Source organism: Ctenopharyngodon idella, chromosome 12 (genome assembly GCF_019924925.1).
Source record: "Ctenopharyngodon idella isolate HZGC_01 chromosome 12, HZGC01, whole genome shotgun sequence".
NCBI lineage: Eukaryota > Metazoa > Chordata > Actinopteri > Cypriniformes > Xenocyprididae > Ctenopharyngodon > Ctenopharyngodon idella.
This window is the reverse complement of record NC_067231.1, coordinates 6,209,000-6,226,899: the sequence shown is the minus strand read 5'-3', so window position 1 is coordinate 6,226,899 and position 17,900 is coordinate 6,209,000.

The following is a 17,900-nucleotide window of genomic DNA, read 5'->3' as shown; positions in this document are numbered from 1 at the left end:
CTATGAAGCATCACAAATAATCACTGTGCATTTTTTCAATAATCCGCTGTCTCATTATGATTGCAAATACCAAATTTATGATAATTTACTTTGTGCTTCATAGGGCAAAAATTAATTTTACATTTGGATTTGGTGCACCATGATAAAGCGAGGCCTTTTTCCAGATCCTGATCCTGTGGTTAATCAAGATAACCAGGACTAGTGATGTGGGAATCCTTTTAATCTACTAAAGCCATTGATGTGCAGACAGAGTTGGCAGGTGAGTATGCTAATCAGCCTTTAGCCAGTGGCACAGTTAGATGTCTGGGTTTATAGCTTCAGGTAGAAGGATCATTTTGAAAATAATTGGTAGTCACTTATACTCATGACAGTTCTGAGATGCATCCAAAGTCTGAGATCATTAGTGAAAATGCTTCTCTTTTGCATTCTTTTCTAATGTAATGCATTGTTTTTATTATAAGCAATATGAGTGTACACTGAATTTAACATGTTTTTAGTATTTGGTATGTCCAACTTTTGTTTTGCAATGATCAATCTCAAGCAGATGGCAAAAGCCAAGCCATGTTTGATTGTGCCCCTGCAGAATCTGTCCAGAGACATGTTACATAAGGCTGATGTGCAAGTAGCCGCATTTACAAGCCTCCCTATTTATCCTGTGTTCACACTCCATGCAATCCCATCTGGACACTGGACGCATAATTCCTTGACCTAGGCAGTGGCCAACAGTAGCCACGTGTCCCAAGACAGGCTTTTACTGGCAGCTTAAGGTAAGACAAACAAACACATAATGAAGTTTATTCATGAATAAAATTGAATTTATTTTGTATGTGATTAAAGTTCAATTAGGGCATAATGCATCTCTACATGTGTCTAAATGATTTATACAAGCACATAATGAGATTTGCTTGACATTTGCAATACAAGGTGTTTTGGAGATTTTAGACATTTTTTGCTCTTTTTTTTTAAACTGACATATCTCATTCATGTCAAAAGTACTTCAGGAAATTGTGTGGATATAAATATTTACATTCTGTCTACTATGTAGTATTCAGTGTTTTACATTTGGGACCCCTGGGGGTCTATGAAGGTAGTGCAGGTCATAATGAATTGAGATATATACATATAATAATGAATATAAAACAAAATCCAGAAATAATTGGACACACCTACTCATTTTATCATTATCATCATCATCATCTTCATCATTATTATTGTTGTTATTATTATTATTATTTCTTCAGACTTTTGAATTATAATGTACATTTAATTAAAAGTAATATATATATACACACACACACACACACGTACATACATACATACATATATATATATATATATATATATATATACATATATATATATATATATACAGTATCTCACAGAAGTGAGTACACTCCACATATTTTTGTAAATATTTTATCATATCTTTTCATGTGACAACACTGAAGAAATGACACTTTGCTAAAATGTAAAGTAGTGTGTGTACAGCTTGTATAACAGTGTAAATTTGCTGTCCCCTCCAAATAACTCAACACACAGCCATTAATGTCTAAACCGCTGGCCACAAAAGTGAGTACACCCCTAAGTGAAAATGTCCAAATTGGGCCCAAAGTGTCAATATTTTGTGTGGCCACCATTATTTTCCAGCACTGCCTTAACCCTCTTGGGCATGGAGTTCATCAGAGCTTCACAGGTTGCCACTGGATTCCTCTACCACTCCTCCATGACGACATCACGGAGCTGGTGGATGTTAGAGACCTTGCGCTCAATAGGGTTTAGGTCTGGAGACATGCTTGGCCAGTCCATCACCTTTACCCTCAGCTTCTTTAGCAAGGCAGTGGTCGTCTTGGAGGTGTGTTTGGGGTCATTATCATGTTGGAATACTGCCCTGCAGCCCAGTCTCCGAAGGGAAGGGATCATGCTCTGTTTGCATTCATGGTTCCCTCAATGAACTGTAGCTCCCCAGTGCCGGCAGCACTCATGCAGCCCCAGACCATGACACTCCCACCACTATGCTTGACTGTAGGCAAGACACACTTGTCTTTGTACTCCTCACCTGGTTGCCGCCACACACGCTTGACACCATCTGAACCAAATAAGTTTATCTTGGTCTCATCAGACCACAGGACATGGTTCCAGTAATCCATATCCTTAGTCTGCTTGTCTTCAGCAAACTGTTTGCGGGCTTTCTTGTGCGTCATCTTTAGAAGAGGCTTCCTTCTGGGATGACAGCCATGCAGACCAATTTGATGCAGTGTGCGGCGTATGGTCTGAGCACTGACAGGCTGACCCCCCCACCCCTTCAACCTCTGCAGCAATGCTGGCAGCACTCATACGTCTATTTCCCAAACACAACCTCTGGATATGACGCTGAGCATGTGCACTCAACTTCTTTGGTTGACCATGGCGAGGCCTGTTCTGAGTGGAACCTGTCCTGTATGGTCTTGGCCACCGTGCTGCAGCTCAGTTTCAGCGTCTTGGCAATCTTCTTATAGCCTACGCCATCTTTATGTAGAGCAACAATTCTTTTTTTCAGATCCTCAGAGAGTTCTTTGCCATGAGGTGCCATGTTGAACCTAATTTAACACACCTGCTCCCCATTCACACCTGAGACCTTGTAACACTAACGAGTCACATGACATTGAGGAAAGAAAATAGCTAATTGGGCCCAATTTGGGCATTTTCACTTAGGGGTGTACTCACTTTTGTGGCCAGCGGTTTAGACATTAATGGCTGTGTGTTGAGTTATTTTGAGGGGACAGCAAATTTACACTGTTATACAAGCTGTACACTCACTACTTTACATTGTAGCAAAGTGTCATTTCTTCAGTGTTGTCACATGAAAAGATATAATAAAATATTTACAAAAACGTGAGGGGTGTACTCACTTCTGTGAGATACTGTATATATATATATACACACACATCCCGAAAAATCCCAAAATTTATCCCAAAATTTTAAATTCACACCTCGACTCTTCTGTTTCCACCAAACCTGTTCATCAGGAGCTCCACAGATTCAGTAGTCATGGTTGGGCTGCTATAGCCAAACCTTTGGTCACTCGTGCCAATGCGGACAATGTGAAACATGTATTGTTCTCTGATGAGTCCACCTTCACTGTCTTCCCCACATCTGTGGGAGTTACGGTGTGGAGAAGCCCCAAAGAGGCTTAACACCCAGAGTGAAGCACGGGGGTGGATCAGTGATGGTTTGGGCTGCAATATCATGGCATTTCCTACTGTGCTTGATGAGCGCGTGCGTCACTGCCAAGGACTACAGAACCATTCTGGAGGACCATGTGCACCTAATGGTTCAAACATTGTACCCTGAAGGGGGTGCCGTGTATCAGCATGATAATGCACCAATACACACAGAAAGACTTGAAAGATATGAAAATGAAGTTGAACATCTCCCATGGCCTGCAGTCACCAGATCTAAATATTTTGAGCCGCTTTGGGGTATTTTGGAGGAGCAAGTCAGAAAATGTTTACCTCCACCAGCATCACATAATGACTTGGCCACTGTTCTGGAAGAAGAATGGTTCAAAATCCCTCTGGCCACTGTGCAGGACTTTTATCTGTCATTCCCAAGACGAAATGATGCTGTATTGGCTGCAAAAGGAGGCCCTACACCATACTAATGAATTATTGTGGTCTAAAACCAGGTGTTTCATTATCCAAGCCCTGTATGTGTGTATATATATACATTAGGTTGCCGGTCTGATCAAATGGTATTAAAATAATAACATTAACAACGATGGATGGATTTTAAAGGGTTAGTTCACCCAAAAATGAAAATTCTGTCATTAATTACTCACCCTCATGTCATTCCAACCCGCTTCCGTGTTTCTGTCCAAACGCCGGCTCAGTATTGGCCAATGCTGAGCAGCACAATGCATGCGATGATGACGCAGTAGCTGGCCAATAATGAGTCAGCGTTCTGACGTAGAACATGGAAGCTCTGCACTGTGCTTACTACATCAACTGCGTAGGAAACTGACATGGAAGAGAAGAGATTGTTGAATAAAGTTGTCATTTTTACTTTGTTTTTGCACACAAAAAGTATACTCATCGCTTCATAACATTAAGGTTAAACCACTGTAGTCACGTGGACTATTTTAACAATGTCTTTAGTACCTTTCTGGACCTTGAGAGTAGTAATTGAATTGCTGTCTATGGAGAAGTCAGATAGCTCTCAGATTTCATCAAAAATATTTTAATTTGTGTTCCAAAGATGAACGAAGGTCTTACGGGTTTGGAACGACATGAGGGTGAGTAATTAATGACAGAATTCATTTTTGGGTGAACTATCCCTTTAAATTAGCAAGTGTGCTGGTCGGTTAACTTATCTACTAACATGTATTACATGTTCAAATAAAGAATTGACAAAAAGTTTTACAAAATGATAAACCTCGGATTTCAGCCTTTAAACCATTTTTAAGAGGAGTTTTTTAAGAGGATGTGTCAAAATGATAAATGATAATAGGTATTTCATCAGCTCCATAAATAATTCTCGAATTAAATCAAATTGTTTTTAGAAACAAAAAACGCAGACAGGCTGAATGAAATTGTAAATCGACTCTCTGACAGTAGATGGCGCTTACGGAACAGCAGAAATAGAGCTGTTTCCCCGGTAACGGCTGTACACAAAGAAGCGCTGCGCTTTTACACGGAGGTAAGATGAAAAGAAAATGCCTTCGAATCTTTTCTCAAGGCAGCAAGTTCCCTTCAGAGATACATTGATATAATTCATTCATACTTTAATTCATTGCCCTCAGCATTAGGTTGTAAAGGTTGTGAAACCTCTCACTTCTTTTCGCCATGTTTTCACACAAAACAAAACGCTGCATTCTGCGCCTGCATGAGACTGTTGCTAGCTTTATTTACAGTATTTACCGTGAGTTTTTCCAAATCCTGGTAGTAAAATACGGGTTTAATGATGATTAAAATATTAAACTGTGATATTAACCGTCGGGAATTATATCGTGGTTTTATCGTCAAACCGATAACCGCTTCATGTAACCTTCTAATCTTAAGCGACCCGTCGTAAATCCCCCGGGTTTGGAAACACTACTGTAAATAAATGATTAACAGTCTGGGGTAATGTAATATTAACGTTTATTTTATATTAATACGTAATAATTTTTTTTTATTATTATTAATGTTGATATGATACAGTGTTGTTGAAAATGTCAAGCATTTTTATATCAGGGGGTTTGAGAGGGTGATTGTTATTGCTGTGATTGTCATGGTTGGTTTAAGTTACTCTGTAGACATAAAGACTGCTCCACTGTAATTCAACACCTTATAAGACTGAGCCACCATGAATGTCTTGCATTGCTGGAACATGTTCCTAGTATTTTAAAGACAATTCGCCTCAAGAACAAACATCATTCCAATAGTGACTGAGAGGTCTTAGTATTTACTCTACACTGACCAAACAATGTTTCCTTTTTACATTTACTTACTGAAAGTTTAAGTTATATTACCATGTTGACAGTTGTCTTACGACACACCATTTAAACAGAAACTCACATTATTACTACTGGATGTAACTAAAGGCAAGGCTGGGGCTAGTTGTCATAGTTTTTACTCCACTGATTATTTCATGTTGGGAGTTTTTTTGTATAGAAATCAAGCATTTAACCAGTATTTTCAAAGGAAGAAAAAAGAATTCATTGAACACTCATTTTTGTGACAACATGCCTGAATGATGGAACATGCCGTCACCGTATTGGGTAAATTGAAATCTGGACAAAATCATTCATGAAAAATCTGCAAAACAAAAACATTTTAGCCTAAAAAATTTGTAATTAATCTGTTCAACAACATACTAAACACGTGACAACTTGCCTCAATATAAAATCTACCTTCATAATAGTTAACCCTAATGTGCCCCATCGTGTTCTTGCTTACCCAAGAGATATGGCATAATGAGAATTTTACATAGAAAACCACTGCTTTTGAAAACTCCACAGCTTTATAATTGGACCCAGACCTCATAAATGCATCCCTTAGTTGTGACAACAAGCCCCGGTCTCCCGTACAATGATACAGCATAGTCAATGACATGCCCGTGTAGAAATAAAACAAGGGCGCCATCTAGTGTTCTTTAAAGAGCAACATTATCTCAAATCCCATCACTTCAATCGAAAAAGCTAAAGTTTATTTACTTTGCAAGTTAACTGTTAACCTTGCAAAAAATACAACTAATTCAACAGATTGATTTTTGAGATGATATTGGATTATTGCCCTGCCCAATGCGACAACAACACAAACAGCATAAACATTTTGGAAGACACATTTGGAAACATAGGCTATGGCTTAGTCCATACAAAACTGTACTGATAGAAGCTTGTGTTCAATGATAATGTTTTTGTATTTTCCCCAAAAGTGTTAGTATCACTTAGTTAGCCTACATTATATTGCTCTTCAATAGCCACCCTTCGGCGCACTATAAAGTAAAATAAAGCCAACTTTAACACGCTGTCATATATTATATTGTAGGCTATATTATATTGCCATAAATGTTTCTCTTAAGCATTCGTTATATGTAACGGGAAACCTTTTGGGAGTTATTGCATGCTGGCATACATATTTTTTTCAGGAACAGAGCCAATGGACAGAGCAGGAAGTTGCTGCACACTGGGGCAGATTTTTCAATGTGTACAGTTGCTCCAGGATTTACTTCAACATGGCCACCGTCGACACAGGTGAAAACGAACCTGCACAGGTGAGAGGACATCACTCCTGACCTCTTCCCTTCACTCGCCTCTCACTTTCTGTCACTAAAAGAGCGATTTTAATGCAGGCATGAGTAGCCTACTTCTCTTACTTCAGGCTGCGTGACAGCTGTGAAAGTCACGCTCTAGAGTGTTCAGTTTTTATATTTTTGTTTGGTTAATGTCTTAATAAATATGTTTCTAAGCATGCAGTTTTGGCTGCGCTGAATAAATGTGAAGTGTATCTTTAAAAAGGTGAGCGCTTTTGCATATTTCGCGGGGAATTCTCTGACGAGCGCTCTCTTCTGCGGTTGACCGTTTCGATTTTCAACGCGTTTTCTGATCTGAATCGATGTTGTTGTCATGTTGTGAATGATTTTCCCGTTGCTTCAGATGACAGTTAAGAATGTTTTTACCACATCGAAACATATTGGCCAAAATGTGTGTGAACTCATAATCATATAATAATCATTAATTAAAAAAAAAAAAAATTCTGTGGAACTGAATGGTCCTTTCATTTGAACTCAAACTCTACCAGTATTGGTTAAGAAGTGGTTTCCAATGCACTGCTAGGGTGTTATAGATAGTTGAAGTATTAGCTAAGGTATTCAGAGTGGTTCTCTGTGTTGCTATTTGGTTGCTAAGGTATTTTACTAGGTGCTACATATTGCATTTTGTCAAAAGAGCCCTCAAATCTCTATGATGTTCTTATCATTATTAATAATATGGTTATTACTAACAATAAGGTAAACTCTTACTAATAAATAAGCCAACACTTTCACTTTCATTAATAATGCATCAATTCATTTTGATTAGCAAACTATGCAGAATTATGCACATTCAAATATGAAGTTTCATGAATGTAATTATGTAATGCTTAAATATCATTACTTATACAAATATCTGTTAATGTTATTAATGAAAGTTATAAATAAAATGTTACCAAGTAAAAAAAAAAGTTTTGTAAGGTACATTGACATTAAAATAATGGACACTGCCATTCATTTTTAAAGGTTTTGCTCACTAAGGCTGAATTTTTTTGATTAAAAATACAATAAAAACAGTAATATTGTGAGATATTATTACAATGTGAAATAAATGTTTTCTATTTGAATATATTTTAAAATGTAATTTATTCCTGTAATGCAAAGCTGAATTTTCAGCATCATTGCTCCTGTCTTCGGTGTCACATGATCCTTCAGAAATCATTCTAATATGCTGATTTGCTGCTCAAGAAACATGTCTTCTTATTATCAATGTTGAAAACAGTTGTGCTTCTTAATATTTTTGTGCAAACTGTGATGCATTTTTTCATGATTCTTTGATGAATGCATTTGAAATAGTAATATTTTGTAACATTATAAATGTCTTTATTGTCGCTATCAGTTTAATGCTGCCTTGTTGAATAAAAGCATTCATTTCTTTCAATAAATGTGGTGAATAAATACATAACTGTAGGCTGTTATTCAAATCCAAATTTGCATTCACATGTTAGTGTTTGCTGCTTGAAACTTTTATTTAGTGATTATTAGATCACGTAACTTTATAGTGTTTATTGTGGATCCTTGTGCAGACAACATGTCTGAAATGTGGGAAAGACTTTTCTGTAGCGGCAGTACAAAGTTAATGGTTTATTATTACAGTGTTGGCATACTCTGAGGTGGAACAAGGAAATACAGGTTATTCAGATGTCCGGAGTGGGTTGGGTAGAGAAATCCTGTCCCTGAAGCTAGAGAGAGGCATGAACGACATGCATTTACTGTTTCCATGTATGGAGATTATCACTGTGTTTAAACGGTCAAGAGTTTGTCTGTCATTCCTGACAAATGCCTGCTTGCCTCTAAGGGGCTTCTGGGCTTTATATGATTCAGTTGTATGCATTTGCCTTTCATTTATGCAGTTGGCTCTTGTCCACTTTTCGTTGCTGCCACAACAACAGCAAAGACTGTGTGACACAGTTATGATGCTCAGCTGGGCCCTAGTGGAAGATCTAAATGCAGCACATTCAAGTTGTCTATTCTCCAGGCTTCTTCTGGAGACAAACAAACGAGGCAGTGATGCATTGATGATGCAAACGATACAAGTGCTGGCCCGTGACTCACTGGGTCTGTTGGGTTGTTTGACTGACACAGCTGGTGATGATACAGAGATGGTGAATGAGACCCTCTTTTAGTGCAATCCGAGCAATGGGGTAAAAAAAGAAAGGCCATCCCTACATGTCATGATGTGTCTTAGGTACGGATGACTTCAGCTGCCCAGCTGACCGACCTTTGCATCATGCAGTTGGTCAAGAGATCTTGTTCCAGCAGTACTGTAAAAATCAAGACAAAATGTCATTTCATACGTCTTATGATGATTGGTTAACCCCTCTGTGTCCAAACTGGTCCTCTGAAGTATTGTAATAATGTGTAGACAATACAAATTTTATTAGTTTAAGAGTTATGCATTGTCATTCTGACTGTGGTGCTATTAGAGATTCATGCTAAACATAGGTCAATTAGACATGGAAAATATTGCAAAATAACTGTTATCTTTCTCTGCAAGACAAATCAATGGAGTCTCTTCTTGTCAATTAAGGCAAATTTGCAGTGTGATTTCTGCACCACTGAAAGCAATAATTGCATCAGGAAACCTGTTCGAAACCATTTTAAGAGTTTCAGACCATAATTTGATAATAAACCTTAATAAAGAAGACCATAATAACCTTAATCATCGAAAGTGGCATAATTAGTTTAGAGCAGGTCAACCTATAAGCCGTGTGAGAGACAAAAAAGAACATTTCACAAAGCATTTTATATATTAAAGAAACAAATTCATTCATTCACCAAATTTAATAATATTACCATTTCATTCTGCTTAAGACTGGACAGAAGTCATGCGATTAACTGTGATTATTTTATTCTGTTGCCAACACAGACTGTTTTCCAGATAATATTTAATTTTTTTTATTAAAGTAGGCTAATAAATGAATAAATAATAGAATTTTATTGTCTTTATAATATCACTTTATATAATATTGCTCATATAATATTTTTTCTAAACAGTATACATTTAAATGTTTGTTTAGATGTCTTTGGTCTGTGTTGCATTCATATTTCAGTCGAACCGTATTAGAGTTCAGTTGGAAGTGGGATCTCGCTTCGCTTGTTTGGTGCACACCAGGGTTCGGATGGCAGCGTTCACACTTATTAAAATGAACCGCACTAACAGAGCAATTGCACAAGAGTTCCTTTTAATAGAACCAAACCTGCCAAGTGTGAACATGCCTTTAAGGTGTGTTTACACTTGTATTTCGAATCTCTTAGTTCTTTTGGTCTGGACCATACAATAGTATCATTTTGGTTTACTTAGCGTTCACACTGTCAATTTTAAGACCAAAGCTAAAGATACAAAATAGGACATATATTTTGTGACGGAACTTAGTGAACATTCAAAACAATGCGGTATGCTGGGTTAAATGCACCCATTGTGTGTACATACGATGGTATTTTTACCAGTTGAGAATTTTTGAAGAGCTTATAAAATGTGTAAGGGACTGGTGCTCTGTTGCACACAAATGAAGATCTGCTGCAAGGAGATGGCTTTTCTGATGCCTGTAATGGCAAAGTTGCTCCTGTGACGAAAAAAAAAAGGTATGCTTGAGCATTTTGTCCTTTTTAGGGGCGCATATTGGCTGCATTTACACTGCAAGTCTTAATGCACAGATCCGATCTTTTGACCGTATCCGATTTTTGGGCCAGTGTGTTTACATTCACTTTAGACGCGACTGGTATCCGATATCTGTGTTTACATTACTTCCCGCCCCAGCCTGATTGTCATTGATAGTTTTACATGCACATGGTAGACCCTCGGGTTTTGAATGGCCGTGCTATTAAAATTATTTATATATTTTACGTTGGGTGGCCATGATTACCAGGGTAATCAGCTGTACATGCAGTGTGCTAGAAACTAGATAGTATTTTTTTTTTTTTTGCAATATTAGTCTGTCAAGAGAGTGTCAAACAGCTTCTTGTGCATCTGAGAAGGTATATTAAATCACAAAACATTGCAATGTTTTGAAAGCCATTTGTTTTTAAAAAAAGACTGTTAACATGTTATAAATGGAGACAGAATAGGTGATTTTCATAGCATCTGAAAGTGAACTGTCTGTCTGTGACATGTGAGACAGTAGCAGCCTCAGGCTGAAACTAAATGTGCGTAATGTCCACAAGTCTAAATGTACACAACTAGAAAAGTCCAGAATGCTCAAAGAATTCTTCCTGAGCATTGTTTCACAGCAGAGGTTTACCTTTGGACCCTAGTAATCTATTGTCTCTAACTTGAGTCACTGTTATAGTATCCATAAAAGTTTATGGAGCTGAGTTAAGTTTCTTTAATGCAGTCAGAAAGAACTTTAGTGGAATATACTGAAACAGACATGGACTGAAAAATGTTTTTGCACCATGGCTGCAAACTCACTTCATTTTTATGTAAATTAGGCTCATAATAGATTGTGACTTAATAACAATAGTCAGCAATATTTGCCTGCTGTAAATAACATCACGCTATCACCCGTGGAAAGCAGGTGATAAACAGAACTTTATTAAAGCGATGTTTTTGTACATTTTCAATTGATTATGGGAGCAGTAATTCATCAAATGATAATAAAATGAAGGAGAAGAGCATTGTAATAGAGAATTAGAGGATTTTACTGTCTGCACAGGATGTCTTTGCACCATTACCTGATTTGTTTAGTTTCTGTGGGGAATGTGGCAGATGCAGATGCGTAATCATTCTAATCATGCTTTAATCATTCTCCATTATTATTTAATAAAATTCTCGGCCTTAAGGCTAAGCCAACTTTTCAATAGCATATAACACGTATTTCATATGTTTAATGTAATAAAACTCATATTCAATATTACAGTACATTAAAAATGCAATTTCATGTAGATAATGAGTTTTTGTGTTCCTCTTCTATGTTTTTTCATTTCTGTGCATAAAGTCAAAAAAATGAAGGTGCATGGTTTAACTGTCCTGATGTCAAAATGAAGAAATAAGCCTCATTAAAAGAATGAAATTCTTGAAGAGAGAACCATAGTAAATAATTTGGCAAAAATATTTGAAAAAGTCACGTTGCACAACCAACATTCAATAAATAAATAAACAAATAAATAAGTAAAATAAATAGAACAGGAAGTGATATCTTAGAGTGAACCCCTGCAGACCCTTGACCCTTTGGACCCTTGACCCTTTGGACCCTTGACTGCGTCGAGGTCAATACGTCTCTTAAAATATCAGATAATTTGACCAACAATTTGAATGACAAGGCAAGGTTAGTTCAGGTTGTAAAATATAATGAGGTGCGACATTGGTCATCCGCTTTGAGCGTGTTTCAGAAATGTCACTCCCCTTAATATACCCTCGAGTTTCAACACACTACTAACGCAACCCAACCAGACATTACACCTTTTTTTTGCATATGCTTTGGCAGGAATTATTTAGATGAGGAATATTGTGACGTTCCCGGAAGAAAACTCAAGACTACAATTGAGTGGTTTCAGGGAGTTCAGAAACAGTGTTTACTGATAAAGAGAATAACTCCCTTTGGAATGACTTTGTACTTTGTAATTTTGCAGACCATGCTCAAACAGCAACATTATACACTAAAGAAAGTTGAAAAAGTTAAAAAGCATAATTGGTCCTCTTAAGACTCACATATTCAAGGTGTATGGAAAATATGTTATTACCTTTTACTTAATGGTTACACCACATGTGTCATGAAGTTTAAAAATGTTATTAAATGTCATATAAAAGTTTTTCAAAACAACTGTAATCTTGCTAATGCTACAGTTCACAGCACTGGTCACAGGGAGGTCTTCACATGGTATTTTTAGCTAGTGAAGTAATCACTCAGTAATTGCTTTCAGTAATTATAAGTATTTTTGTGTTTGTTTATAAGAAGCAATATGCGGTGTACATGGAATGTTGTCCAAATGTTGTGCCAGTGCAGTAACGATGATCCACACAAGCAGCAACTCATCCTAATTTAAATATTCCCGGAAAAATAACAGTTTCATGAAAGGATATGTGGATTCGAAGCCCTACATGTCAGGTCTCATATGAATCTGTTGTTGTATTCTCTCAGTCAGTGTGTCCTCCAGTTGTTCCAGGTGCTGTGCACCATTTAGTATGTTACAAACAAATTACATAACAACTAAACAACGTCTCTCAGGGGAAAGTATGATATAAGGTGGTAAACTGTCTGGAGGACCATAGTGCCATGACACTTTTTAGACTTTTGCTATGCAACCATTTGAGGGGCTAAAAAAATGTCTTTTGTGCCATCCATGAGGAAATGGGCCAAGTGCAGAGACTATAAATTCTAGAAGAGAAAGAGCAGCCATTCTGAATGATGTTTATATCTGTTCAGTTCTTTAGGTGCTGTTATTTATGTGAGGGAACTGTGAGTTAAGCTGTATGTCTCTTATACTGTTTCCTGTTTAGTTGTCTTTGTTTTTTTTGTTTTTTCCTTCTGCTCTCACGGTAAGTGGTCCTGACTGTTTGCACAGTAACTCTGTGGTCCTGTTAGTTTCTACAGCCAGTGTGGAACAGCTGTGATAGTGTATTTTGAAAATACTCAAAATATGCATTAACATGAAGATGGAAAAGGGATATCAATCATTTGGAAAATAGTCTTCACGTACTGTGGCCTCACAAAGTACTTTGTTATAGTGTTTTTGCTCCCAGTTCAGTTGGGCCACTCAAATTGCAATTCCATTTGATGCCACAGAAATGACACACTTCACTTTTAAAGGGATAATTTACCCAAAAATGAAAATTGTGTCATCATTTACTCACCTTCAAGTAGTTCCAGACCTTTATGAATTTCTTTGTCCTGCTGAACACAAAGGAAGATATTTTGAAGAATGTCAGTAAACAAACAGATCTCGCCCCCCATTTACTACCATAGTAGGAAAAATAAATACTATGGTAGTAAATGGGGGGTGAGATCTGTTTGGGAGATGAGACTCTGATTGGTTTATTGCACGTTACGCCCAAAACACACCCATGACTCATTAAGAGATTATGGAACAACCCTTTTGGACCATGCGCCTGGCGCGCTGACCATTTTTTTCGTCGTTAAACTAGAAAAAGTGGATTCGGACAAAACGTACCTTAAGTGTACCTGCGCCATGCGCTTCAGACCATGCACTTAGATCGTTAAAATAGGGCCCTTAATGTTCAGTTCAGTGACTAATAATCAGTGTCTTTATTTCTTAAACTGATATATATATTTACTGATATATTTCACTGTTATTTGTCTAGAGTAAAGAGAAATTTGTCAGATTTGTTTGAATGTTTGATAGTGGAAGTGTCTGACACAAATAGTCTTTGTTCTTTAGTTTTCTGTTTTCTGCTCACATTTGTATCCCTATGGTGCTTTGGTTGCCATGGAGAAATCAGGCTGTTGTGTTGGTTACCATGGGGACTGTCTTCCATAATGTGGCCCGGGCATTCAAGTAAGCATTTAAATGTTGTGAAGGCCTGCTGACATTTAGGCTCATAGCATCTGCAAACATCACAGATAGTCTTTACTGATTATATATGCTATTTATTGTGCAATTTGGTTTCTCACACTCATAGTGGGTAAATGTTGACCCCTCATTCTCTTAGACAGCTGTTTGGTTTAATTAACCAATAAGGTTATGCTAAATATAATATAGTGTAGAACTAGAGTATAGCTAAAGGTTGTTGTCATGCAGATCATTGATCATACAGTCATATGTCAGGTCAGGTGTAATGCATACTCTGGCTATACTGTAGATATTTTGGAACAACTGCATATTTTAGCTGATGTTGTTTACTTGGCCAGAGGCTCCTAACCTCACCTTTGTCAGCTGAACCCCTGACACCTAAATTATTGACTTGAAGAACCCCCTGAGACTTTAAAGGGGACCTATTATGCCCTTTTTACAACATGTAATATACGTCTCTGGTGTCCCCAGAATGTGTCTGTGAAGTTTCAGCTGAAAATACCCCACAGGCCATTTATTATAGTTTGTCAAATTATTATAATTTGCTCCTATTTGGGTGTGAGCAAAAACACGCCGTTTGTGTGTGTGTCCCTTTAAATGCAAATGAGCTGCTGCTCCTGGCCTGCTTTCCAGAAGAGGGTGGAGCTTTAACAGCTCTCTCTTCGGTTGCCTCTCTTCGGTCCCTTTGTTGCGTGTTCTCGGGGGTAGGGTTTATGTAAATTTTTGGGTTAGTGTTGTAGTCCTTAAACAGAAAATTCTTTAAAAGAAAATATCTCCCTTTGCATTGAACTTTGCAGATGTTGTTTATGCTCAAAAAGCAACGTTACACACTAACTAAAGTTAAAAAAGTGAAATCATTATCAACCACCCCTTTAAAGTCAGTGTGAAATCAGAATATTGTCTTCATATTTGTTTTCAACTTCCCTTTAACCACCTGGCTCTATTCTGTCATGTAATGCCCATGTCATGTATTTTCATGATCCAGTCAATTCTCAATGGATGAAATTAAGTCCTGGCCTTGTTTCACTAAGAAATATGTCAGATTACAGATGTTTCATGTTTGCGTAAAATTATCTTTGCAAATATATAATGATTTTTTGGATTTTGTCTTTGCAAAAAAAAAAAAAAAAAAACCTAACAATTATTTTGTGATAAATTATATTCATAATTTATTTCACAAAGATGGCAATATCTGAAAATGCAGAAAGTTTTTTTCAATTTGGGATTTGCATTTTTGTTACATTAATTATCTTCCAAATCCCCTCTTCCATAATGAAAATGCTTATATTAGATAGCAGTGAACTGATGCTGTAACTAATTTCTTCCAGGTGACAAGGTTAAAATTTATTTTAAAAAAAGTTGCATCATTTTTTCAAACAAAAGCCTTAAGGAAATTCTTGACATGCCCTTGGGTCTTGTCAATCTATACCTGTTTCTAATTTGTCTTTCAACATTTATAAAGAAAGTGTTTGCATGACATCTGATAACTGATATAATCTCACTTTAGGATGGCTCAAACATTTGGCTAATTACCAACTGATTGCCACATATTGCAAACAAGTTTCTTCGGGGTTCTTCTCATAAATGACTTCTATGTAAACAACATAAGTAAAAACACCTTTTATGTGCCAGATTTTGTGGAATGTGTTTCTGTCATAACCTGCTCTAGGTTGTAATAATGGTTGCATCATTCTTCAAGACAGCCACAGGTTATGACACCACACTCAAAGTGCTGTTGATGTCTCCTGAGAGTTTCTCACACTTGTTTTGGATGAAAAACTAAGAGGCGCAAAGTAAATTGGAAGTCATTATACCTTTTGTGAATTATATGTAAACATGCAGAACTGCTTTGGATAAATGGTACAAACAGTTGTACAGGGTGTACAGTAGGAAAATACACTTACCTTTAGGCCCAAAACATGCTTTGTGCAAGTATGTGTATGTTAAGGGGTCAAGGTTTCTCTGGTTAGCATGGTACTGTTAGCCACTGCTGATAGATGCCATTAGTACATCTGGCTGCTAAAAGCATCTTTCTCCATTGATAGTCATTCACAAGTATTTTGACAAAATATTCTTTTCAGTAAATATGCTTATAGTAAATTATTATTATTATTATTGAATGTTATTTATTATATTATTATTTACTATTTTTGTGTAATTTAAATATTTAAATCACAAATATTTTATAACAATATAGTTAAGCTGATCTTTAAAGAGGCCATATTATGCCCTTTTACAAAGTCTTGCTTTGTTTTTGTGCTTGAATGTTCAAAAAAAAATATTATTTACATATTTTACATTGTTGCAGCACCTCTCTTTCCAGTCTGTCAGTAACACTCTGTTTAATTCCGGTCTCTGTGAAGCCCCTCCTTCCGAAAAACACAATGTGCTCTGATTGGACGGCTAGACCAGTGTGTTGTGATTGGTCAACGGCTTTGAGCGTGTTTGGGAAATTTTACGCCCCTTACCATAACTGCGAGTTTCAACACACTACTAATGCAACTCAACCAGGCCTTGTCCCTTTTTTTGCATATGCCTTGGGCGGGAATTATTTAAATGAGGAATATTATGATGTGTTCGTAGAAAACGTTTCAGGGAGTTCAGAAACAGTGCGCACTGATATAGAGAATAACTCCCTTTGGAGTGACTTTGTGTTTTGTAACTTTGGCAGACATTTTTCATGCTTAAACGGCAACATTTCACACTAAAGAAAGTTGAAAATGTAAAAAAAACCCCATAATAGGTCCTCTTTAATGTCACAGATAAGGACAGTCGCTAATGGAAAAATTGGGACTGTGCATGTTCTTATGGCATCGGCCTGTCAGTTCATGAGCAATCATAAGCAAAGATTTCAAAATTCTATAATATTCTATTGGGCAAATATGCTGATATCTTATTTAAAAGATTTATTACACAATACTGTGAGCTGGAATCCTGTTTGTCCTGAAAGCAAACTCTCTTATCTGTCCTTTCTGTTCGGTCTTTTCTGTGTAAAAGGAAGGACTTGACCTGGAAGTATCACTCACTATAGTTGTGTAAGCCTGTAACACACTCACAATCACACACACACTGTTAAACACTTCTCTGCTCCCAAGACATGCAGGGCAACAAGCTCAGGTATCTAAGGTTGTAATCTGATCTTATTTGAGCTGAAGAGAGTCCCGTCACCCAGCTCAGAGTCTTTAGCACTTATTTACACTAATCAGCGTTCCTGTCAGCAGGAAACAATCCGGCTGGCACAGGAGGTCTGGGATGAGAGCAGATCTGACAGCCAGTGTGTCTGTGACATGATGGGTTCTGTTGTGCCTGCAGTCTCATAAAGAGCAGGATCAGGGCTTGTGCTTGTGGAGTGGAAGGCAGTTTGGCACGTCTGCTTAGATCATCTTTGAAGCATGTTTTCACATTCTGATTTGGTGATTTATGTGTATGTAATTCATAGGGTGAAAGCAACACCATTAATTTCTTTTCTTTTTTTAAACCAATTTGTTATTCCTGCACAATGTAATAATAATAATAATATTTTTTAAATTAATTAGAAAGAGAAATAAATCACATAACATTTAAAATGGGTCGTTATTGGCAGCATCAGGTGTGGAATACAATTGTTAAAGGTGCAGTGTGTAAATTTTAGCGGCATCTAGCAGTGAGGTTGCAAATTGTAA